Source organism: Macadamia integrifolia, unplaced genomic scaffold (assembly GCF_013358625.1).
Source record: "Macadamia integrifolia cultivar HAES 741 unplaced genomic scaffold, SCU_Mint_v3 scaffold1478, whole genome shotgun sequence".
NCBI classification, from domain to species: domain Eukaryota; kingdom Viridiplantae; phylum Streptophyta; class Magnoliopsida; order Proteales; family Proteaceae; genus Macadamia; species Macadamia integrifolia.
This window is the reverse complement of record NW_024868220.1, coordinates 106,305-133,760: the sequence shown is the minus strand read 5'-3', so window position 1 is coordinate 133,760 and position 27,456 is coordinate 106,305. Positions and strand designations below refer to the sequence as shown.

The 27,456-nt window shown below is 38.5% G+C and overlaps 1 long non-coding RNA gene across 1 annotated transcript; it reads right to left on the bottom strand.

Moving 5' to 3' along the window:
• Positions 1-4,920: 4,920 nt before the first annotated feature.
• LOC122063849 lies at positions 4,921-27,099 on the bottom strand. Its single transcript, XR_006135490.1, has 5 exons — positions 26,867-27,099; positions 20,577-20,634; positions 20,071-20,200; positions 5,562-5,750; positions 4,921-5,480 (listed from the first exon to the last, which is right to left on the bottom strand). It is a non-coding gene; the product is annotated as an uncharacterized LOC122063849 (long non-coding RNA).
• Positions 27,100-27,456: the final 357 nt, after the last annotated feature.

Genomic DNA, 27,456 nt, shown 5'->3' with positions numbered 1-27,456 from the left:
TCATTTTACGATTATGATATGAATTGTATGGAGATGTATGACAGGATCTAGTGTGGTCGAGGTGGTACCGGTACTGTGATCGCCATGTGTTTGGTTGTATGTGTGAGATGGAATCCAGCATGGCCGAGGTGGTACTGGTGCCATGATTGCCATATGTATGTTGCATTTATGCATTGATTATGTGCATTAGAGTTAGTTCTAGTCACGGGTTATACTTTGTGGCCAAGGTCTCACTGGTATCGGGTACCTCAGGACTGCATTTAGAAATGGATGCGCTTTGTGACAGATGATTAGTACCAGTGTCACGTAGTCCATACTCAACTGTGATATGTATGCTAGATTAGGTAAATGGTCTCAGATTTTACTTTGTGGCCAAGGTCTCGTTGGTATCGTATACCCGGGACTATATTTGGAGATGGATTACACTTTGTAGCCGAGGTCTTTCCGGTATCATGAAATTCATACTAATTGTATCACTATGAAGGCATGTAGCATATGTGTGGTTAGGTATCACTCCCTATGCTACGAAACCTTATCAACAGGGGTTGAGGTGTTGGACAACCCATTGTGGTATGTTCGATGTGCCTTTTTGGAATGCCACACCCGTGGTACGATGAGATTGTTACCCGAGGTGGGAACCTGTCTGGCATGGCCGATGATGTACTGGTGCCATGACTGCCAGGAGGAGGTTATCAGGGGTTTGCTGGGTGACCCATAGATATATATGGAGATCGACAGGCTTCTACTCACGGATAGGGTTTGTATCCTTGAGTAGTCGATGGCAGTTTCGAGACGAAGGATACAACCTAATGCACCATAGTAGCATTTACTAGACTTAGTTTGTATTGTTAAGTGTATAATAAATAAATGAACTGCATCACGAGCATAATGGACTATGTGTTTAATTTTTACAATCATGCATTATAAATTATTACTACTATTGTCTTGCTTGGATGTGCTTGACCCCACCCCTCACTGAGCGAGTTGGAAAGCTCACCTCACGTATACACCCCTTTTTAGATGATGATGCAGGTACCGTGGTGCCGTTGGCGTGTGACCCAGTATCTTCCGGGTCAAAGTATAGTGTGAGCAATTGGTGGATACCAGAAGCGAGAGGGCATGATTAGGACTGTGCTTACGACCACTGTGCTTACGCCACCCCGTGAGATTGTACATCATACTTTGATACTTTTGGGTAAAACTGTGGATTGTATATTTTTTTTGAGATTATATTATATGTCATGGATGAATGTAACAGAATAACTTGGTTATTGCTATTATATTATCATTAGACGTTTCCCCATTTTATTTATAATTCCGCTCTATACTCTAATTCCGCTGCTTATGTTGGTTTGTGATGTGAGATTCTGAAAATGTTAAGGTACTGCTATCAGAGATTCTAGTAGGTTTGTAAGACAGGTACGTGTCTTACTCACACCATCGGTATTCCTAATGGTAAGTTGGATCTACTAGAATTGGATTGTGACAGAATCAGATACTTGTCACTCATAAGAACTTCTAAAACTTCTCCTTGTTTGGATACCGTATTTGAGATGTCCCACCGGGCTTGCCAAAAAATGTTGGCAGAAATTCCCTTTCAATTTGTAATGATTCAATGATCGTATTTTCTTTTTCTCAGGCACGTTAGAATCCCTTTTTAATTGATTTAATGTATAATCTGACTTCGGTCAAGACTAGATGAGTTCTCTCATGCCATGATTGCTCTAGGGACTTGAAAGATTAATGGGGAGTTAATAGACTAAGAAACCAAATTCAGAAGATGAACAAAAGAACTTGGATGTCAAGGAACGACTGTAACTGCATTAAAATGGAATTTGAAATTACAACTAAGAGTTTTACTGACAAGGAAACTCATTGAAAGATAAAGCTTACAATAAAAAATTAAAAGAAGATATATACTCTAAGTCTAAATCTACAGTAAGAGAGATAAAAATCTGAAAGAGTTGCATATTGGTGTTGTTTGTTAAGTTGATTGTCCTTTGCACTATTTTCTTTCTCCTTTAAATAGTGGCCTCCTATTTCAAATACAAGAATTGGTTAAATAATCGTTCCCACTCCCTCATCCTTCTCACAACCAGAAGGCACCTATTCGAACAAGTTATTCTTGTGGCAAACCTCCAACATGTCATACCCACTTTCCTCTTGATAAGAATTCTATGCACTTATGCCACGTAAGGATCATCTAATGAATCCGAAATATATCACCAACAGTTGTATAGTTTGGTTTGCGATAAAGGACTTAGTGTCATTGCCTTCATCTCGGGGGTTGAGCTTTGGTTAGTGTAGCTTGTTCCAACTTAGTTCTGCCATGGATTGTGATTTAGTCTCAATGTTATTCGATATTGAGTTGTTACTGTATTTTTTTTTTTCCAATTCAGGCTTGTATTTCTTAGTCTTTGAGTCTTTGTTAACTTAGGCTTGAGTGTTCCTTTTTTGTGTTGGTCAGTTTAACGTACTAGGCTACCTTAAGCATTCCGTGACCCAGGTTTGCACAGTTTGATTTCATGTACCATGCTATTTACCTTAGGTTTAAAGTAGATGACACTACGTTGTTGAAGCTTTATCTATGATGAAGACGATTGAAGTACAAAATACAATCAGAGTACAACTTTTATTGGTAAAATTTTTAAGATTCTCCGAATGCTCTTTTTATATTCCTATCTCCCATAGTTTCTAAATGGTAAGTCCTTGGTCGGACCATTTTGGTAAATCTATAGGGTCCTTATTAGGTGCACAAATAGGGAGATGAGAGAAAATAGGAAGAGAAAAAAAAAAAAAAAGAAAAACAAAAAAAAAAAAGACAAAGGTAGGAGAAGGAGTTTGGCCTTACAAATGAACCAAAATGGCGTCTGGCTGAAAAGGAAGCCTACCTCTGTCTTAGAGACAATTTAGGGATTCAATCGTACCTCTTTCATTATCTCTTGGTACATAAATAGATAGATAATAGTTAGCAATCCACACTCCTACAACTTTCCACAACTTTCACTAAATCCCACTCAGTTACAACTTCTTATACCCATTCTATAACACCCAATAGAAAATAAGAATAAAAAGAATAACAATAACAATAACAATAACAATAACAATAACAATAACAATAAGAATAACAATAACAATAACAAAAACAAAAACAAAAACAAAAACAAAAACAATAACAATGACAATAACAATGACAATAACAATAACAATAACAATAACAATAACAATAACAATAACAAGTCACGTAACATTTCTTCCCACTTCAAGTGTCTTTGTCCTCAAGGACTATAAAATAAAATAAAATATAATATAATAACTCGACCAGAATAACAATAACAATAACAATAACAATAACAATAACAAGTCACGTAACATTTCTTCCCACTTCAAGTGTCTTTGTCCTCAAGGACTATAAAATAAAATAAAATATAATATAATAACTCGACCAGAATCCCATATATTAATATGAAATATTCCATTTAATGAAGTTAGAATTATCGTCTTACGGGGTGCCACTCTTATTGTTGAGAATGGAATCTCTTTAAAGGACATCTTTTTGAAAGACATCTTTTTCTTCTTTTTCTTTGTTGTCTTCATCTTCTTCTTTTCCACCGTCTTCATATTCTTCTTTTTCTTCTTCTTCCTTGTCTTTGGCTGTGTTGGGTGTACTATCATGGCTATGTCTTTTTTGGGTCTTCTCAATTTACTTGAAGATTCTCCCATTGCAAGGTTGATTGGCAATTTCTCAACCATCATAGTAAACTTTTTCATGATTGGGTAAGCTTCCCCATGATTTTCTGTTTCCCTGACTGAAGTGAACGCACAACGCTTTCCAAGTTCTCAACCCTTTCTCTCATCCCTGGCTCTGATACCATTTTTTATGTGCACAAATAGGGAGATGAGAGAAAATAGCAAGAGAAAATAACATAGAAAAAATAGGAGAAAATGTAGGAGTTTGGCCTTACAGACGAAGACAATGGCGTCCGGCTTGGATAAGGAAGCCTACCTCTGTCTTAGAGACAATTTAGGGATTCAATCATACATCTTTCATTATCTCTTCGTAAATAAATAGACAGGATAATAATTAGCAATCCACACTCCTACAATTTCCCACGACTTCCACTAATCCCACTCAATTACAACTTCTTATACCCATTTATTATAACTACCCATAATAATAATAATAATAATAATAATAATAATAATAATAATAATAATAAGTCACGTAACAGTCCTTCATAGTTTAGAGCAAGCTTCCTTGCTTCCCTACTTCCCTTGGATTTGACACTTTAGATCTTCTGAGCACTAGATCTTTAGGCTGAAAAAGTTATACTTTTACCCTAGCATTGTGGTAACAAGTCATTTTCGCTAATATGGTGTTACTTCGATCAAGGCTTTCTCTTTGATCTCATTGAGCAAGTCAAGGTTATCCTTAAGGCCTCCGTCATTGCTTTGCTTGTTGTAGCTTTGCATGCAGAAGGACATTATCCCAATTTCAATCAGACTCACTACCTCAGCACAATATGTGAGCATAAATGGAGTTTCCCCAGTGGCAGATCAGTTGGTTGTTCAGTTTGCACATAAGATGCTCGGGAGCTTGTCCATATAGAGCTCTTTAGCATCGCATATTTTCGATTCATTATAGTAAGGTTCGGTTGGTCACCTCCACTTGGCTATTAGATGTAGGGAATTCTACTGAAGTTCCTTTATGGTTAATTTACAGCTCTATACCAAACTCTTTGGACTTTGGGTTGTCAAACTATTTTTAATTATCATTGGGGCATCCCATACCTAGAAACCATTGAAGTTTAGAAGAAATCCCTCACAGTCTTTTCTATGATCTTGGTTAGAGTCTTAGCTTTTTCCCATTTTGTGAAGTAATTGACCGTTATGATCACAAACTTCCTTTGCCTTGTACCTTGCGGAAATAACTCGAGAATATCTATTCACCACATTATGAATGGTAACAGGCTCAATAGAGATGAAAGCTAAGTAGCGGACTGGTTGAGTACTAGCGAGAATAGTTGGAACTTCACACAATTTTTTACAAGGTCCTTAACTCCTTCTCCATGTACGGCCATTAGTAGCCGTGATTAAAGATTTTACAGGTTAAGGCTCTTATTTCGAGGTGTTGGGCACATTGTCCTTCATGTACTTCACGGAAAGTATACTCGGCTTTTGATGGTCCGAGAAACCACATGTAGGGCATCATGTTAGATCTCCTATAGAGTGTGCCATTGATGATGGTAAACGGAACTAGTCTGATCTTGATTTTTCTTGCCTCTAATTTCTGCTCGAGCAAGATGCTCCATGTAGGAAGTCAATAATTGGGTCCATCGAGAACAGTTTGTTTTCAATTTAAATGAGCTCCGCTTTCTCTTCAATGCTTAATTTTGGGACAACCTCCATATATATAGTTTGTTCCGTCTTGGGGAAATCCATGGTGGCCAACCTTGATAGGGAAAGGACTTTTGTGTTCCCTGCACATGGTACTATTAAATTAAAAAAAAAAAAAAAAAAAAAAAAAAAAAAAAATTGAAGTTCTGGATGGCTTCTCATACCTTTTTCAAATATTCTGCCATATATGGTCCCTTTGCCTCATACTCAATGAGAACTTGCCTTGCAATCAATTGGGAGTCACTGTAGAGACCACATTTTGTCACCCTGAAGTGGTCAGGCGATGATGAAGTGGAATTCCCTTGAAAACATGACGGGATCTTTTAATAATAACTAGGAGTCGCTCCCTTGACCTAAGCAATGTCCTGAGTGTCAATGTTGGTTTAGGAGGTAATAATTTAACAAAATATGTTTTCAAAATATGGTTAACAACTTTAACATACTTAGAATGAACCAAGATCAACTCAAAGACCATAGACCGATTCTAGTTCAAGCAAAGTACCCACCTAGATCTGACCCAAAAAGCCAACTTGGTCAGTTTTATACTGACCTAGGCTGACACCATTGGTAGTTTGGCCAAAGCCAGATGCAATCTGGCCGACATCAACTAAGCCTCATTTGGCCTACGACTGACGTCAGCTAAATGTCAAGAAAAGCACACTTTGTGCCAGTAAAATGGCACTTTATGCTAGATCTGCGATAAGATCGAGATTTTGTGAATCTTTGCGAGAGAACTCAGCCATATCACCTTCTTGACAACTCATACACATACCTAGACACAAAGGCCCTAGTACACCCTAGAATATTATAAAAACCTAGGAAACAAAGCAAAGATTTGTCATAGCTATGGACGAATATTCTCTTCCCATACATAGCTATATTGACCCCTTCCATCTAGGAAGGAGACCTCACTCAAATGGAAACTTATAAAAATTGTCTTAGACAAAATTAGGGCACTTATGGCTATAAATACAAGAGTCTCTCACATTTTCAAATGAGCCCAAACTATTGAGAAGAAACATTACATATTGGAAAACAACTTTGGAGAGCCTCTTGCTGTTTTGCACATTAGTTCTGACTTGAGCTCGCCATAAATTGAACCTAGGCTGCTCCAACCCACCTGGCTCCTTTACAAAAGTTGTAGGTAATTGAGCCTATTTTTGTTTGGTTTTGGTCCATTCAATTCTAACTTTTCTGGAGTGAGATACACTCGTTAAATAGAGTGTGGGTCACTGCTGCACTTAGTAGGGTAGCATTGTTGCACTCAGTTATATGAAATCTGAGACGGGTTTTGTTCTAAAGCCTTCACATAAAGGTTTACCTCTATGACTTAGATTTCAAACTTGATTTTTCTATAATTTTCCATGAATCATTTCTATTTTTTATTTTGCTTTCTTTCTTTGCGATATGTTTTCTACACTGTTTTCCATCAGTGTTTTCAATCATGTAGGTTATGGTCTATGTTCACGAGTGTTTCATATAGATTTCTTCTTAGAAATTGTATCTCTATGTTCACTTGTTCTACAATATAAAATTGGTATTTTGTCATTTCTTTTCATATACTGCAGTAGATCTGCAGTCTGTCAAGATATTTTCCGAGTCTATTTCGTTTTCAATTGCTGTTTTCACTTGTTTTAATCAAGATTTTTGCAAATATTCCTTATTAAGAATTGTATATTTATATCCCTTTTTTTAACATGATTTTATCAGAATTTTCACGGCCTTTTTACTATTTCTATCGAATTTTCTACCGTGTTTGGTCAAGATTCTATGCAGTTTGCTTACCTTTTTTTAATCAATGTTATTTATTGATGTTGTATTTTATTTCATGTTAATTTTATTTGATTTCTAAAACGATTTAAATATTTTTCAATTATCATACATTCTTAACCTTTGCCTTTTGGTATAGGATTATCCATATCCCCGTTTACAACGTATCTTTCTTTTCAATACATGCCCAGGCACAAGGGCATCTTGGTAATTTTCTTTGTACACAAGTTTTTTATACTTTTGTTTATGATGATTTTTTCAACCATTTCAATCATATTTCATTGTTTTAGCCACTGATTTTATCACGTAGGATTTTACCCTTTTTGTTTCGATACTTTCTCTTTTCTAGGTCTTGTTAAAACTTAGGGGTATTTTCGTCGTTACTCTTTTATATGAGTCGTGAACATTTAATTTTAATACTTATTGATGCAATACATCTGTCTATCGTGTTTGATTGATCTCTTATGATCTCATAACCCCAATCCCAACGTTTTGCATATTTTCAATGCTTGTATGTGATATACTAGGGGTATTTTTGTCTTTTTGTTTGCACATAATTTTGAATATCTGTACTTTGATTTTCTTTGATGCAACGTCTCCATATATTATATTCAACGATCTATTTCAATCTCCATATCTACATGTCTTCAAGGCTTCTCCATGCTCATCTGTCATACTCTTGCATATTTAGTGGCGATTATGTAATTCTTGGCATGTTTCCATCACTTTGCTATAACTCTGTATGATGCTATGTCTTTCTATGTCATGGTCATATTTTCAATATGTAAGTTTCAATTTCCATATTTTGAGGCTTGGTATGCTTAGATCTCATTATATGACGCATGCATGGCATGAATGGAAGTACTGTAGTTTCCTACCATGTACATATGGAAGATCAGGGTTTCACCATGATCGTTTGTATGATACAAGTATGCCTGCTTTACATTCCATATACTAACTTTATAGAGCAGCTGGAGATGTATGTCAATTACACCTCTCTTCTTTTTTATTTTTCTTGGATATCATTTCCAACATGTCGAATGCTAGATTCTAGGGTTTAACCATACCTATTCTATGTTATATCAACATGTTTGCTTTACATTCAGAATGATAACTATGCAAACCAGCTGGATATGGGTATGTAGATTTTTCCCTATTCCTTCACATTTTGGTCATTATTTCCTTTCAATGCTTGTGTGATATTGATGCTTGCTTGTGTACACAAACCTAAATGACACATTCAACAATAATGTGTGTTTACCTTGGGTTGAGTTCCAATTTACTGGGTGGACCGAGGTGCCTAATCCTTCCTCAGACTGCAACCTAATAAGAATCTAACTAGTGGTTGGACAGTTCGGATGGAGGCTCAATTTCATATAGTGATGGGTCCTAGAACGTAATCTAGATGGCAACTCCCAATCAATAAAGACCGTCGGACTCACACCCCTCTTTTGCAAGGAGAGGTTCCCAAAATCCCGCTAGTCCTCACAGTCACTATATCGAGAAGCTTCCTTGCGACCAAGAATTTTTCCAGATTCAGTCCTGCCAACAGTGCCTTATATTTGGCTTCTTTATTGAATGTGTTAAAATTGAACCTCATGGCGTTTGGACCTTGAATCTTTCTAGGCTTGTCAATATTAGACCTACTCCACTACTCCAGGAGTTGGATGATCCATCTACAAATAGGATCCATATAGGGTCCATATTATGGGATTCCCTTCTCATTCATCGATCTACTCTACCTCTATCTCTTTAGGGAGAGTGCATTTGGCAAAAAAATCTGTAAGAGTTTGCGCCTTAATTGCAATGCGAAGCTGAAATTTAATATTGAGTTAACCTAACTCAATTGACCAACCAATGAGCCGATCTGATACTTTGGCTCTTATATTCTTAATAGACTGGTCGATGAGTACAATGACGTGTAGGCTTGGATGTATAGTCTAAGCTTCTATACAGCCACCACCAAGGGTACACAACCTTCTCAATCTTTTTTTGTACCTTGTCTTTGCATCTAGGAACACTTTGCTGATGTAGTAGATAGGTTATTGAATTTTCCACTCCCTTCATACTATCACTGCTCTGATCGCTACTGAGGGGACCTCTAAGTATGGTTGTAGGTCGTCCCTGGTTTATGGCTTTACTAGGAAAGATAGAGTTGCGAGGTATGCCTAAGGCTCATCAAATGCACATTAACACTCCTCTGTCCATTCAAACTTTCATGCATGATTTAGGTTTTGAGGAAGGGTAAGCGTTTTTTACCCGAGCTTAATATGAATCTGCCCAGGGGTACTACCCAAGCCATTAACTCATAGACTTCCATAAGTATCATCAGGGAATTATTTTCAATTTGGTATTGATTTTTGCTGGGTTGGCCTCAATCCCTCTTTTCAACGCCAAATATCCAAGGAACTTACACGATGTCACCCCAAAGGCACATTTGTACAGGTTGAGCTTCATCTAATATTTTTGTAGAATTAATAAGGCCTCCTCTATGTTGATGATACATTCTTCTACCTTCAGGTTCTTAACTAGCATGTCATTCACATTGTTACACCCGTGCCCTAATCAGGTCAAATTTGAACTTTGTTACTAGGTGATGCACCAAAGTATGTCAGCATCGATGATCTATGAATAGCAATAGTGACTTTGGAATTTTGATAGCATCGATAACCTATGGATAACAACAGTGCAGATTTTGACACCTGGAAAGGTTTCAGACCACCCAAGCCTTGGAGGGAAGTGATCTGAGCACCTCTCTCATAAGACTTCCATGCATGGTAAACACTGTCCATATGACCATACACAAGTCCGTAGGGAACTAACTATACAAGGTTTTGGCAAACCGAGCTACAAACTAGCCAAGTACAAAAACTGGTACTGTCCACAAGTAGCACCCACCAATTGGATAGTGACCTACTGGTGACCATCAATCTGTGGGTCTTGCTATATTAAATTACATTATCTACTCATGGGACCCACTATACACTTATTGTTCTACTCTACCCTTGTCCCACACTATACGGGACCTACCCTCTTGACTTACACACCTTGAGTGTCGACCAGTTTGGCCAAAGCCCACTGGGTAGGAAAATAGACCCTAATGGGTCTTGGCTAAATAAAGGAAAAATGAGACTTAATTAATCTCATTACTTCACATGAGAAAAACATGGGAGAGGAGAGAAAAAGAAGGAGAAGAAGAAGGAAGAGGGAGAAGACCTCCAGTTACCTTGCATCATCGTCGGTTCTTCTCAAAGGTAAGGGAACACCTTCCCTAACCTCTTTTCCTCTTCCATTTTAGGTTTGGGTAGGTAGAGAATCAAGGTTTTACCGGGTGGGAGGGGTACGCGTCAACCCCAGTGACTTTGGATGGTCAGGAATGTGCACATTGCACTTCCCCCCTACATTCTCCAAGCTCCCAATGCATTTCCTGAGCTCCTGGAGTGTTTTTTCACAAAATGAGGGCTTAAGGGCTTAATCGAAGAATCAAGTGGCTCCCAAATGGATTAGTGAAAACATAATCAACTAAACTTAAATGGAAGGTGGGAAGGCCCTCTACAAACTCCATAAAAAAAATCCTGACAATTAGACCCGAGATGGCGAAACCCCAAAATGTTCAGCAGTTTCTAGGTTTTCCACCATAAGGTGTCCACCGATAGGTCCACTGTCAACCAGCAGCACCTACTGGAGGTTGAGCTATTAAATAGCTACCATCTATGTCACCGATTGATACCAATGGATAGAACAAACATTTATCCGTGACTGTTAACTGGTGGTGTCTGAGACCTGATGGGCCTCTATCCATCTCATCGGTAGGACAAAAACCTATTGGTGAATCTTATGGTACTATCCTTTCGGAAGATTTGAAGGACTTTGAGGGATCTTCTAGGGGACTCTCCACATATTAACACTCGTTTACCATTGTAACTAGGATAGAGACGCCACTTTCAGTTAGGCCAAGCTGGGTATATTATGGACATCTTTTCTTAGAAAATTATCTCACCCAGTCGACAGACAAGTGAGTGGTGGTTTGGCCTTAATTTTTTAGTGTTTTGAAATTAAAATGATGTGTTCCATCGCAAGCATGTGTCTTCAATATCTCTTATCATGTATTCTCTATATGAACTGTATAAATTGTTAGATTTTTTGATTGTTGTGATTGTGAGGGATCTGGTGTGGCCAAGGGGGGAATTTCGGTACCATGATTGCCATATGTATGATTGCGTCATGCATTGGATGCGCATTAGAGATAGGATTGGATATGGGTAAGTAGTGTGACCGATGGTAATTCCGATGTTGTGTATCCTATACTAACTGCTTGTATGCTAGTTAGGCTTAGACATGGATGTAGAATGGCAGATGAAAATTCTTATTCTATACTATTTGTATCATTATGAAAGACATGTATGTGATTGTGGTTAAGTATAATATCTCTATGCTACGACCCCTTGCCAATAGGAAGTGAGTTGTTGGATAGCCCACTGTGGTAGGTTCGATGAGATTGTTCAGGATGTAACTCCAGCGGTACGATATGATTATTAGTGAAGGCGGGAAACTAGCCTGATGTGATTAATGGTAATTCCAGTGTTATGGCTGTTAAGATGGGTTTATCAAGGGTTTACTTTGTGATCGATGGCGCATTTCAAGACCGGTAAGCTCCTATTCGCATCTAGTGTTTGTATCGCTAGGTGACTGATGGTGATTCTGGGACTAGGGATACTACCTAATGTATCACAATAGCATGAACCTGAATTATTTGCATGCCAGGTGGTTATTAAATAACATGAACTGCATCATCTAGCATCTAGATTATATGTGACTGCTTGTATGAACCCCATCCCTCATTGAGCTAGCTAGAGCTCACACTAGTGTGTGTTTCTTTTAGATTATAATGCATGTATGGTGGTACCAATGTGTAGTAATACGTCCTCCTCCATGGATGACTATGATGGGGATTGTGGATGCTAGAACCCAATGAGCATGACAAGGACAATGCCTATAATGCACCATGATCGAGGATTTTCTATTGTCATCATTTTTTATGTAATTTTTAGATGTTATTTATGTGAGTATTTACGAGATATGTCTTGTTATTACATTCAATTTGAGATAAAATATAAAATTATTGTAATAAGAAAATTTCAGTTTAGATTCTCCACAGTAATTGAGATTGGTATCTTCTTATACTATTTTTGCTACATTTGATTTTAGTTGGTTATGTTTGATGATTGTTATAGTTAAGGTACTACTTCAGAGATTCTGGCAGTGTAAGAGGACGATGGTAAGCTTCCTACTCTCTGGTATCCTAGTGGAAGTGTGGTGTGATAGCTTGGTATTAAAGATTCATACTTTGCCTTGACTCATAATCCGATTGGACCTTAAAATTTTGGGGATTAGGAATAGAAATTAACAATCTTAACAACCAACAATTAATAGTGTACAATCAAGAGACTACATAGGTGTAAAGTTGTTTCGTTGATAAAAAAAAGTCGCTACATAAGCTTTTACAATGGTTTTTCTTGAAACAAATAACTAAAAGAAAGAACGCCTAACTAAGATAAGAGGAAAGCATAACTGACAAGGTGAAGGAAAAGAAAAACATAAATTCTGAAAAGTAAAGCCTAAAACATCAAGACTAGAAAGTAAATCCTATTGTGTAGGAAGCAAAGTCCTAAAGGCAAAAGGGAGTCTTGGTGCCACTACTCCTAAATTGTTGCTAGCGATGCTTCAGGGATTCTAAAGAATGTGGACTACTTGTCCATCTATAGCTCAATAAACTCAACAACTTCGTCGAGAGTGTCGAATCACTCGCCATGGTGTCTAAACAATGACCCACCACGTCATTCCATATATACTCCTGTGGCCCCTCAGATGAAGAGGCTTCAAACTTACCCATTGATGTTGGTGGTGGTGGATCCCTAGGGAATAGAGGGGGAATATCATCTTGACTAAGCACATTCTCAGGGTTTCCTCCCACATATATGGGCTCCTAATGCTACTATCCCTCCCTGTCCCTCTAATCAGCTGAAGCATCCTTTGGGTTCACATATATCTTTTTAAGGGAGGAAGCACCAAATTTTGCGATGTTCCACCCAACTGATTCTTCCTCCACCAGATTTACTCCAAAATGGTTGAAAACCTTAATCAACAACTTCTTTTAGCACAAGTTACCTACCTAGATGTCCTTCACCTTGTTCACCATGTTGTACATCAATATGTACGGTAGGTTGAGCTGGTTCCACACATAGATACACTAGGTCAAGTACGCATACATGGTAGAAACCTCATCATAGTGACCCCTAGTTGGTAGGATGTTCAATTGTACTATCATGCTTATAGTCTTAGGTGTAGCCCAGTAGTTCATGGAACCTGACCATCTGATTCCCGCTTTGGTCAGTGTGAGGTTCATCTCCTTCTGAACATCCAGGTTTTGGAAGGTGGTTGACTACCTAGGGACACAATAGGCCTTCTCCCCATCATTGACCGTCTCATTATGTAGGATAAATCCACTATATCAAAGATATATCCACTCCCTTCACCCTTAAACTGATGCAGAAATCTTCCCTACCATTTTTTTTTCGAAGTGGAGATCAAAGTAGAAGTACCTCACAAGCCTTGGGTAACGTAGGTTTTTCAGCTTTAGAATTTCATACCAACCCAGCCTCAAATGTTTTCCAAATGCAAAACCAAGCAAATTATCTTGCCCTAATGCACTTGTCCATGTCGACATTCTTGTCTTCATAGGCGTCCCATATTTCTTGTTCCTCCAGCGATTGGAACCATTGATGGTCATATATCTCCTTGGTGGAACCTTAGGATGCTTGTGTGCCAATTTCTTCCTGATGGGTAAACGAAGCTGAGATGATGACATCTTGTTGAGAAATTGAAAACCTAGGGCAAGAAGCAAAAACCTAGCGTTACGGTTTAATTGATTTGAGAAAAATCAAAAAACTTTGGTCAAAGTGGAGAGGAACTTACCGTGGACATGTGTATGGTGATGAATGGATACGTAAAAGCTTGGGTATGGTGGCTAATGGAAAAGGAAACCTTCTTTGTCATTTTCCCTCTTTTGAGTTAAGGTCAAAATGACCCTTAGATCTGCTTTTATATCGATTTTTGGTCAACCAATCGATCCGGTGAGGGGAAATCCATCTGCTAGTGGATTTTTATATAGAAATTGCCCTCTATCCATGTCACCAATAGGAACCACTGGCAAGAACAATCATCTACCAATAAGCATCTACCGATGGGTGTAACTTTGCTAAATTTTTAAGATTTTGCTACCATTCTCTATATACTTATGTAGACCTCTCCCCTATGCATGATTGCAACTATATAACATGTGTTCTTATGTCATTTGTGGTGACTAATGGAAATTCCCTAATAGGAATTATGTCGCATTAGAGTACCCACTCCAACTCATATCTGCCTCCTCCCGCCAGTCCTTGCCGCATATCTATAATGAGAAACATAATGCAAGGAATGGAACAACGGTAAGAACAGTTCATGGTCGGAATAGATATGCACAACCAAGTTACCATGGAAACTAGGAATGCACCTCTTGCACCTCCCACTCCACCTATGCCAGCCCATACACCTACTGTTCCACTCATACCTCCTACACCTCTCAAGCCACGAGACCAAAAGATAGTGCTTATTTGGATTGATTGACCAGAATGATGGAGAAGTTCCAAAAGCTCTAGCCCCAATACTTCTCAAGTGTTGGCTAAAATCCGTTACAACTGGCAAAGTGAATCCATGGCATGGAGAAGCCCTTCACAATGATGGGGTGCTGTAGTGATCAGAAATTGTTGTGTAAGGGCTACCAGCTTTAAAACGAAGTGGATGCTTGGTGGAGATCCACCCAGCTCATATTGACTACCACACATCCCAACCCCACTTGGGAGGATTTCAAGGAGGCCTTTTTTGGAAATCATTTTCCCAGACAGTTTCATGAATAGAAGAGAATCTAAGTTTATGACAAAGGTTTAGGGGCCAAGATCGGTGAAGGAATACCAACAAAAGTATGAGGAGCTATACTACTTTTCTCTTAAGCACTTGAAAATGGATAGGTCAAAGATAAGGAAATTTGAGAAAGGGTTTAATCTTAGTATCAGTACAGTGACTGTGAGACTCAAGTTACAGATCTCTATGTTGAGGTCATACAAGTTGACAAGTCTATAGAAGATCGACGTCGGGATAATTTCACAGCCTAGCAGTGTATGGGGAAGAGGTCTTTAGTGTCCCAGGAGTTAAAAGGACTTAGCAAGGCTTCTAGGAGGTCGTATCTTAGTCCAACTCCAATACAATTCAGAGACCCGATACAAGCCAAGCTTCCCAATCTTCTCGGTCCACAGCTGCATCTCAGCTAATTGGGCTTAACCCCTGATGCTTCATGTGCAATCAGATAGAGTATATATTGAGGACTTTCCCTAAGCACAAACTCAATGATCTATATATACTACTTCCTAAGCTACAACAGTCACAGTCAGCTAGCCATCTTATGCAGTCACAATAGGATAACAAGCCTCAGGAACATGTCTTTGCCTTTATCACAAAAGATACAAAGGCTACTCCAAGTGTAGTGACAGGTATCCTGTCAATTTCATTATTACTTGCTCACGTACTATTTGACTCTAGAACATCATATTCATTTGTATTGCCTCTGTTACTAGCAAGATGGGAATACCCCATGAAAGCTTGACACACAACTTAGCAGTTAGTACCCCACAAGATGTGTAGTGGGTCTAGGCTTAGTAAATGAGCCTTGTCCAATATGTGTCAAAGGTCGAGACATGATAACACACCTAATCAAGCTAGACATGGCCGACTTCAATGTGATTTTGGGGGTGGACTGGTTACCTTCTTTTAGAGCTAGTGTGCTATGTGCAGAGAAATTGTTTTGTTTAGACCTCGTAATGGAGAAAAATTCATCTTTGTAGGAGACAAGCCTAGGAAACCCAAGAAGATTATTATATAAGCCCTTCAGATGAAGAAGTTATTAGATCAAGTCTGTCAGGGTTGCTTCACATTTGTGATGGATATTGAGGTAAAGGCCAAACCATTGACCAAGTTAGATGTGGAAAGGGATTTCTTCAATGTGTTTCAAATTGACTTGATCATGTTTCCACCATACCAGCAGATAGAGTTTGTAATAGACCTTCCAGGTTCTGCACCAGTGTCGAAAGCCCCATACCACATGGTTCCCACAGAGCTGAATAAACTATGAGTTCAGTTGTAAGACATTTTGAAGAAGGAATTCATCAGGCCCAATGTGTCCCCATAAGGAGCATAGAGGGACTGAAAGACTATATTTGGCCTAGCCTGACCTTACAAGCAACTATGGCAAGCGCTGTCTCACCTCAAACTCCCATTTTAATAATGAGTTGAGTGGGGATTGACAATCAGTACTATTTGTCAAGAAGGACAAAAATATAAGATTCTGCATTGACTATTCGGAGCTTAATAAGCTTACCATCAAGACTTGGTATCCTTTTCCAAGGATCGATGACCTATTCAACCTATTACAGGGTGCAAAATTCTTTGGTAAGATTGACCTTAGTTCGAACTACCATCAACTCAGGATCAAGGACAGTGATGGAAAAAATATGGTCTTCAAATATCGGTATGGTCACTATGAGTTCTTGGTGATGTCTTTTGGATTGACTAACACACCGATTGCATTTATGGGGATCTAATGAACCGTGTTCCAAGATGTGCTAGAAAATTTGTGGTTGTATTTATTGATGACATCTTGGTATGGTCTAAGAGTGCTAAAGAGCATGTCATGCACCTCAGGTTAGCATTGCAACATCTGAGATAGAAATAACTCTACGCCAAGTTCAACAAGTGTGAGTTTTGGCTTCCTTAGGTGGCATTTCTAAGACACATAGTCTCAAACAAGGGTATAGAAATTGACTCATTAAAGGTGATGGTAGTGCTAGAGTGGGACACCCCCAAGAGTGTTGTAGACATATGTAGTTTTCTAGGATTGACAAAATACTATATGAGATTTATTGAGAGCTTCTCATGTATTTCAGCACTGATGATGTGACTGACATGGGAGGGCATAAAATTTGAATGGTTTGATGCAAGTGAGAAGAGTTTCAGGAGCTGAGATAGAGATTGGTGACAAGTTTAGTATTGACCATTCTAACCAATATAAGTGGTCTAAGTTAGGTTTAAGTTGTGAAATGACGTAGGTTGGTAAAGTAGTTGCTTACACTTCCCGACTGCTAAAGGACTATGAAAGGAATTACCCTACCCATGATTTGTGTTTGGCAACCGTGATATTTTCCTTGAAGATCTGGTGGCACTACCTGTACAATGAAAAGAGTGAGATATGAAGTGACCACAAGAGCTTGAAGTAATTCTTCACCTAAAATGAGCTCAATATAAGATAGAGGTGGTGGTTAGAGATGATGAAGGATTATAATTGCACTATCCACTACCATCCGAGGAAGGCCAATGTGGTAGCTGATGCACTTAGCAGGAAGTCACAGTCTCTATCACTTACATCCTTGACATCCAAAATGAACATCTGACTAAAGAGGCCAAGAAGTTAAACTTAGAGCTTTAGTGGAAGGTGCCACCTTATAGCTAGCTGCATTGGTGGTACAACCTACTCTAGTGGAGAGGATCACAGTAGCTTAGGCCACTGATACGGACCTACAAAAGCTGGCAACTAGCATCAAGGAAGGAAAGCAACTAGATCTGAATTTCACCCTAACTGATGAGGGAATCCTCAATTTCAAGGGAAAGTTATGTGTTCCAGAAGATGGTCATCTGAGACATATCATTTAGAGAGAGGCACATAACTCTCTATGTTTGATACACCCCAGTAGCACAAAAAATTATAAGGACCTTAAGGGTTCCTACTGGTGAAAAGAATGAAGAGTGATGTAATCATTCATATATCCAGGTGCCTCACTTGTCAGCAAGTCAAAAACTGGGAGAGAAGACCTCATGGATTACTACGGCCACGACCCATCCCAAACTGTAAATGGGAGAATATCACAATGGACTTTGTCACATGATTGTCTCTCGGATGCCATTTGGGTGATAGTTGACCATTTGATCAAGGTAGATCACTTCATCCCAACGAAGATTACGTTCTCCATGAATAAGATGACAAAGTTATACATTAACAATGCAGTTCGTCTCCATGGCGTTCCAGTCAGCATTATCTCTGATCAATATCCTAGATTTACTTATAAATATTGGTGATGTGTACAAAAGACAATGGGTATACAGCTGAATTTTTGTATGGCGTTCCATCCACAAACCGATGGGCAGTCATAAAGGACCATTCAAACACTAAAGGAGTTTAGCATGATTAATCATAGTTGGCCCATTCATAACATACAATTACCTAAGGTTGAAGTCCGATTTTTACTAGGTGGACCGAAGTGCCTAACACCTTCCTCAGACCTCAACCTTATAGAAACCTTAATTCTTGGTTAAATAGTTTGGATAGAGTTATTTTTGTTTTTTGTTTTTTTTTTTTTTTAGTTACAGATCCTAGACCCTTGGTAGTCCCAGTCAATAGAGACCATCAAACCTATATCGCTATTTTCATAAGGAGAGTTCTACAAAACCCATTGTCCTTATAGAAACCTTGATGTATGAGAATATTTTAAGATACAGGATAAAATCTTATAGACTACCTAACACTCAAATGAAAGTTCTAACTCATGAATCATGGTGGTACATATCCAATATGTTGGTCTATCCTTTTCTTATATTATAATGAGTTATGCTTTCTAGAATGAACTCTTATGTGGCTGAATAATATTTATAGAATCAATCCAACATTTAATTTTGAATCAATCCCATTTACAATTCTGGATCCAAAACTTTATTGCCCTTTGTCCATATGTCTACTATCAATATTTCAATTTTATGCGCACAAACTAAATAAATGACAAAAACACTTAATTTTGAATCATCAATTGCACATAGAAACATCCTAATGAACATCAAGCACATGATGATTTACATAGTCCATATAATCAAAATATCAAGGCCTTGAATTTCTTCCAATCAAAGTCCAACAAATCTCTCTTGGACGTTATCCCTACACAGGTATTGGAAACCCTATTGAGTGTGACCCTCATTACCATTTACAACATGTACACTAAGAGGCTAGTGTGCATTCAGTTCTATCGGTAGATATCAATCATTGATTCACCATAAGTGCACAAAATATTAATGCAACGATAAGTACCTCTTAAGTATGGGAAAAAAAATACCAGAGATTCTTGTTGTTTAGCAAAAAGATGTTGAATTATTCAGGAATCTCAGTGGATTAATATTCATCAAAATAAGTACCCGAAATTATATCTTGGGAGAGTGTTTCCTTTAGCGAAATACGGTTCCTACGCGTGCATGAGGACCAATGGAAGTGCACAAGGAAACATTCATAAGGGTGTCATTTTCCATTCCATAGGGGGTGGGTCAGTCATTTCGCCCCCATATGTCTAGGTGTGCCACACTCCCCCATAGGAAACATTTTCTCTTATATTTTAATCCAATCCCCATCGAGCGAATATACAATATGCCAATCCTAGAGCATAGTGCCCAACACTATTAGTCGAGAACAAGTAATGGTATAAATGGGCAGTTGTATGAAATGTAACAATTATAATAGCATAAAGAAAATGTAATAAATTGACTTAATCCATTTAAATTGGCTTAGATGGATGTGCATTAAAAGGAAAAATACCACCACTTCCTATTGATGCTGAACACTGGTCTAAAACTAATATCTAACAGATGAAACAGAAAGCTTCAATATAGATCTGATATTTGATTAAGTTGTATTGATAGTAAAAGACTAGCAATGATATCCATTACTTCTTACTCTAAAAAATGAAGCAGACAAGATATAGGAAGCGAAGAGAGTACCTCCATTGTTATTTTCTCAGTCAAACCTATTAAGAGGCTCAATCTTCTTCTATTGTTCTTTGTAGCGGTCATAGATGAAAGAACAAAGGTCAATCAATCACCAGACTTGCGAACACTACAAATGGAGCTCCTACAGATGCGTACCAACTTATACTGGAAGTCCCAAAAAAATTTTCGTTTCTCAACTAAATTATTCAAAAAAATAATTTTTCTTTTCATTTCATTTTTTCCTTTTCCTTTTAGCAAAATGTTTTGTGCACATCTAGGCATGGTGCATGACCATGCACTCAACCACCATTGGATGGGGATGAGGGCCTGTGTTGCACCACTCTCATTTTATCTGACAGTTGTGTGCATGGTGGTGCACCATGCGTGACCGTGCATAAAGCCTCTCCCCATTCTGTTTTATCGAAGATAGCTTTTCTTTTCTTTCAATTTCTTGATAAACAAACACAATGAGAGAGAGAGAGAGAGGTTCACTACTGATGGGGAGAAACGGGACTAACCGAGAGAAGTACCCAGTTAACAAAAGCGTAGAACAAATTCTTTTCCGCTTGGGTGAACCTAATAGGACACAATCAAGTAGAGTTTGTTGGAGCAATTTATCAAACACAATGCGTGCAATAATCAAGCTCCTAAGAAAGCAACTAAATGCATAAATCAGTGAACAAATCCACTATAGACACAAACACACGCATCAACACCAACAATTTAACATGGAAAACCTCCCCAATGAGAGGAGTAAAAACCATGGGACCGTACTCCACTAAAATCCACTATCTCCAAATAATAGGAATACACAAGAGTCTTCTCTAACTGAAATTAGAGGCATACAATCATCCAAAACATCAAGAATAACATATCCTTGGCATACATCATCAACAAGATGAAATCCTAAAAGAAAGAGGAAGAAATTAGAGAGATCTCACTAAAATAGGGGCAACAAAAACGTTGCTAGAAAACTATGTTAGGAAACTCCAAACAGCAATTAGACCATACAGAATGAAGATTAATGTGTTGCGAAGCTGAAAAAATTAGCTCAATAGGACCACAGACCATCTAATCAAGCTCTTGAAGATGACTGTGAACTATTCACTAACCCTGAAATTTTTCTACTGCTCTTTTTTTTCTTCTTCAAGTTTTTCCAATAGCAACTCTCTCTCTCTCTCTCTTTTGCTTTCACTTAAACCCTATTCTATGAATAAAGTTAAATGAGTAAATCCTCATCAATATTCTTGTGACAAAAATACCCTCCTTATGGGGTCTCAAACAAAGATAGGCTTCACCTAAAAAAGGTGAGCAAACTTGGGCCATCCTCCACAAGGAGGAAAACCCAACCCAACAAATCTCCTCCTCCCGACTATGTGGAAGGATTTGCCATACTGGCGATCAAACGACAAACATCAAGCTTCTCCCTTGGTAAGGCTTTCGTCAACATATCAGGACCATTATGATCTATATGAATTTTCTCAATTTCTAGCAACTTGGAATTTAGAACATCTCTTATCCAATGATACCTCACATCAATATACTTCGACCTAGTATGAAAACTAGAATTCTTACCAAGGCAGATAGCACTTTGACTATTACAAAACAACACATACTGACCTTGCTTGAAACCAAGCTCCTGCATAAACTTCTTCATCCATTACAACTCTTTACAAGCTTCCATTGCTGGAATGAACTCCGCTTCGATAGTAGAAAGTGCAACACATTTCTGCAGTCTTGATTGCCAAGCCACAGCACCGCCTGAGAAAGTGATCAAGTATCCCGAAGTATACTTACGAGAATCAATATCTCCGGCCATGTCTGTATCTATGTAACCAACCAACAAAGTTTTTTCATTTTCAAAACAAAGTCTTAAGTTAGAAGTGCCACGAAGATACCTCATAATCCACTTGATTGCATTCCAATGTTCTCTCCCAGGATTTGAGAGAAAATGACTAACTGTGCCCACTGCATGAGCAATATCTGGCCGTGTGCAAACTATAACATATATCAAACTTCCCACTGTGGAGGCAAATGGAACTTTTTCTATATCTTTCTTTTCTTCATCAGTAGAAGGACTCTGATTGATGCTCAATCTAAAGTGAGTAGCAAGAGGAGAACTAACCACTTTAGCTTTGTCCATCTTGAATCTTTGAAGCACTTTTTCAATGTACTTCTCCTATGATAACCATAACTTCTTAGCATTCCTATCTCAGATGATTCTTATATCAAGAATCTATTTTGCTGGCCCCAAGTCTTTCATTGCAAAAGATTTGCTCAACTACTTCTTCAACTTGTCAATCTTGAAAGCATTCTTACCAACAATCAACATGTCATCTACATACAATAAAAGGATAACAAAGTCATCATTAGAGAATTTTTGTACAAAAACACAATGGTCAGAAGTAGTTTTCTTGTAGCCTTGCTCCCCCATAATTGATTCAAACTTCTTATACCATTGTCTTGGTGCCTGCTTTAAGCTGTAAAGACTTTTCTTCAATCTGCACACATAATCCTCTTTTCCTTTAACTTTGAAACCTTCGGGTTGCTTCATGTAAATCTCTTTCTCCAAATCACTATAAAGGAAGGTGGTCTTTACATCCATCTGTTCAACCTTTAAGTCAAGACTAGCTATTAAACCAAGAACCACACGAATAGATGACATCTTTATAACTAGAGAAAATATCTCAGCAAAATCAATGCCTTTCCTTTGACTAAATCCCTAGACAATCAATTTAGCTTTATATCATAGATGTAAAGAGTGTTCTTCTTGTTTCATCTTATACACCCACATATTCTTCAAAGCCCTTTTGCCCTTAGGCAATTTCACCAACTCAAAGGTGTGATTCTCATGCAATGATTTCAGCTCATCTTACATAGCTTCAACCCACTCATTCTTGTGTTCATCTTCCATTGCTTCTTCAAAACACTGGGGTTCTCCCCCATCAGTTAATAATACATACTCACTTGTAAAATATCGTGTGAAAGGTTATCGGTCTCTAGTAGACCTCCTGAGTGGAATCGGTGATGGAACTTCTGGTATAGGTAATTGCTCATGAGGACTATCATCTGTCTTAACTTGTATGGGAGTGATGTGGTAAAAATTAACCAGCCAATCCTCCTTGCAGCTCCTGATGGTTCAGTCGATCTGCATAGAAGAGAAGATAGGGGAGAGTCATGCTAACCCAACAGGGGACTCTCCGATGCCTAAGTCAGATCTTTCCACAGTAGATACTCAAGAGAGTTTTTAGTCAAAAGAAGTGATCAATCCCCACAATGGAAGCTTACCTTGGTATTTATAGGCTACTGATGGAGTGAAAAAAGGGGAAAGTCTATGGAGAGTCCTACTGGGCGTGGAGTCCTTAAGAGGAATGACTCTCTGATGCTAAGAATATTCCAGATCCTAGGGTATATCAGGGGAATATTCCTGTCTTATCTCGGAAGTGCAAGTTGTGGGAGGGATGGATGCCTCTGATGACGCGTAATGGATAGAGTCTCATCCTTGTGATAAGGGATTACATTCCTTGAATGTAGGAGTGGATGAGAGCACGTTTCTAGGAGCCCTACTCAATGATGCCTAGTCGAGGTGGTAGCTCAGACTAGTGAGGGCTGAGGTGGCAGCTTGGGTTGATGGGGGCCAAGGTGGCAGCTCGGGCTGATGGGGGCAGAGGTGGCAGCTCAGGCTGATGGGGGCCGAGGTGGCAACTCGGGCTGATGAGGGGTCAAGGTGATAGCTAGGCCTGATGAGGGCCGAGGTGATAGCTCAGGCTGATGGGGGCTGAGGTGGCAGCTCGGGCTGATGAGGGGTTGAGGTGACAGTACGGCCTGATGAAGGCCGAGGTGGTAGCTCGGGCTCATGGGGGTCGAGGTGGCAGCTCGAGCTGATGAGGGGCCAAGGTAGCAGCTTGGCCTGATGAGATGCCAAGGTGGCAGCTTAGGCTGATGAGAGGCCAGGTGGTAGCTTAGCCTGATAAGGGGCCGAAGTGGCAGTACAACATTAGTTCGAATGCTCCTTGGTCATGCCATAGTCAGAGAGATTTACCCTCATCCGGGAGCATCTGCATCATCTATACCATTTTGAATTTCATCTCCAACTTGCTCTGGCATTGGGAATGGAGGAACTAGATTGAAGTCAATTAAATCACCACTGGGTTCAGGACCTGTCTTCTCTACATTATCAATATCATGTATGGTCTCCTTCCCCATAAATACAACATCTTAGCTTCTAATGATTTTCTTATTGACTAGATCATATAACTTATAACCAAATTCATCTTGACCATAGCCCATAAATACACTGTTGTGTATTGATATCAAGTTTAGATCTCTCATCCTTAGGAATATGCACAAATGTCTTGTATCCAAAGACATGCAAATAATTATAAGAGACATCCTTCCCTATCCAAACTCTATTTGGTACATCAAACTGTAGTGGAACACATGGTGTTAGATTCAAAACATGCACAACTGTACTTAAAGCCTCACTCCCAAAAGATTTTTGGCAGCCTTGCCTGTGAAAGCAAACATCTGACTCTCTCCACCAATGTTCTGTTCATTTTCTTAGCCAAACCATTCAATTGATGAGTCTTTGGAGGTGTCTTTTGATGTCAAATACCAATTTCTCTGCAATAATTATCAAATGATCCTGAGTACTCTCCCCCATTATCTGTGCAAATGCATTTCAACTTCTTTCCAGTTTGTCTCTCAATTGAGGCCAAAAACTGTTTGAATATATCTAGCACCTAATCCTGTCTTCAAGGTATAAACTCATAACTTCCTTGAGTGATCATCAATGAAAGTTACAAAATAAAGTGACCCACCAAGTATTCGTGTCTTCATAGGACCACACACATCGGAGTGTACCAAGTCAAGTACATTTGACTTCCTTAAATGAGGAGAACTCTTGAAGGAGGCTCTATTCTACTTTTCTGCTAAAAAATGAGCACATTTTTTCAAATGAGTATTGTTCATTTTAGATAGAATCTTCTTCTTTGACAATATTATCATTCATTTTTCACTCATGTGCTCAAGTCTGTTGTGCCACAATTCAATAGTACTCTCATTCTCCATTGCATTTACAATGCCTTTGGAGAGCTTTGCCTGCATCAAGTACAATGTGGAACACTTTTTGCCTCTTGCCACAACCATAGCATCTTTGGTGAGTTTTCATTGTCCATTACTGAAAGTATTACAAAATCTTTCATTATCAAGTCTACCTACAAAAATTAAATTCAAGCGGATGTCAGAAACATGTTTTACATCCTTAAGAACTAACCTTGTGCCAATATTGGTTTTCAAACAAACATCTCCTATGCCAACAGCTTTTATCAAGCCATCATTCCCTATCTTTATAATCCCAAAGTCATCGGGTGTATAAGATGTGAAGAAGTCCTTTCGAGACGTGGCATGAATGGAGGCACCACTGTCAATCACCCAATTAGTCTCATGGCATGCAAAGTTAACAACATCATTATCATAGACAATGAGAAAGTCCTCGGAAATGGCAGTAACTCTTTCATCATTGCTATAATCATCTTTCGTCTTTTCTTTGGTTTTTTCCTGTTTATTCTCTTTTTTGAGCTTTTGGCAAAACTTCTTGGTATGACCTTTCAAACCACAATTATAGCATTCAACATTTGCAAGCTTGGTGGATTTTTCTCTACTCTTATCTCTATTCTTCGGATCTCTACTCTTGCTCCTCCCCCTTTTTCTCGGTGACCAAAGCGTCTGAAGATGAAAAGAAATTATGTGACTTTCTTCTCATCTCTTCATTTAGAATACTATTTTTGGTTAAATCCATTAAGAGTATATCATCTGGAGTTGAATTTGACAATGACGTTTTAAACGTCTCCCATGAGTCCGATAAAGTACTAAGAAGCCACAATCCCTATATCTTTTCATCAAATTTCATATCCATTGTAGCCAATTGATTAATGATTCCTTGAAATGAGTTCAAGTGATCTGTTATCAAGGTTCCATCTTGGTATTGCAAAGCCATCATCTATTTGATCAAAAATAATTTATTATTTCCAATCTTCCGAGCATACAATTGCTCAAGCTTTGACCATAAAGTGTGTGCATGTGGCTCTCCACAAATATGGTTCAACACATTGTCATCCACCTATTGTCTAATGTACCCACATACTTGCCGATGAAATATATTCCATTCATCATCGGTTTTATTAGTGGCTTTCTCAGTATTAAAAATCGGTAGGTAATAATCCTTCACATAAAGAAGATCCTCCATCTTTCTTTTTCAGACATGATAATTTGTACCATTCAAAGTAACCATTCTACTTGTATTGATTTCCATTGTTCAACCCAGATACAACTTAGCAAATAATCTTGCTCTGATATCACTTTGATGGGAACAAACAGGACTAACCGAGAGAAGTACCCTGTAAACAAAAGCGTGAAACAAATTCTTCCCCTCTTGGGTGAACCTAACAGGAAACAATTAAGTAAAGTTTAATGGAACAATTTATCAAACATAATGCATACAATAATCAAGCTCCCAAGAAAGCAACTAAATGCATAAGTCAGTGAACAAATCCACCATAGACACAAACACACACATCAACACCAACAATTTAACGTGAACAACCTCCCCAATGAGAAGAGTAAAAACCACAGGACCGTAGTCCACTAAAATCCACTATCTCCAAATAATAGGAATATACAAGAGTCTTCTCTAACTGAAATTAGAGGCATAAAATCATCCAAAATATCAAAAATAACATATCTTTGGCATACATCATCAACAAGATGAAATCCCAAAAGAAAGAGGAAGAAATTAGAGAAATCTCACCAAAACAGGGGCAACAAAAACGTTGCTGAAAAACTGTGTTAGGAAACTCCAAACGACAATTACACCGTACAGAATGAAGATCAGTGTGTTGCGAAGCTGAAAAAATTAGTTCAATCGGACCACAGATGACCATTCGATCAAGCTTTTGAAGATGACTGCGAACTGTTCACTAACCTAGAAATTTTTCTGCTCATTCTCTTTTTCTTCTCCAAATTTTGCCAATAGCAACACTCTCTTTCTCTTTTGCTTTCACTTAAACCGTAGTCTATGAATAAGGCTAAATGAGTAAGTCATCATCAATATTCTTGTGACAAAAATACCCTCCTTATGGGCCTCAAACAAAGATGGGCTTTACCTAAAAAAGATAAGCAAACTTGGGCCATCCTCCACAAGGAGGGAAACCCAACTCAACAACTACTTGGGAATCTAGACCCTATAGAAGGTGTGCTGCACCGGTGCAACGAACATGGGGTGGCTGAGAGCCCCTTGAGATATATGCCCATATGCTCTCAGTTGTCCGATGTTCATCGCAACCACACCGCTCACTACAGAGTTTGTGGACTCTTATAGAAGATATAGTTAACCTCTTT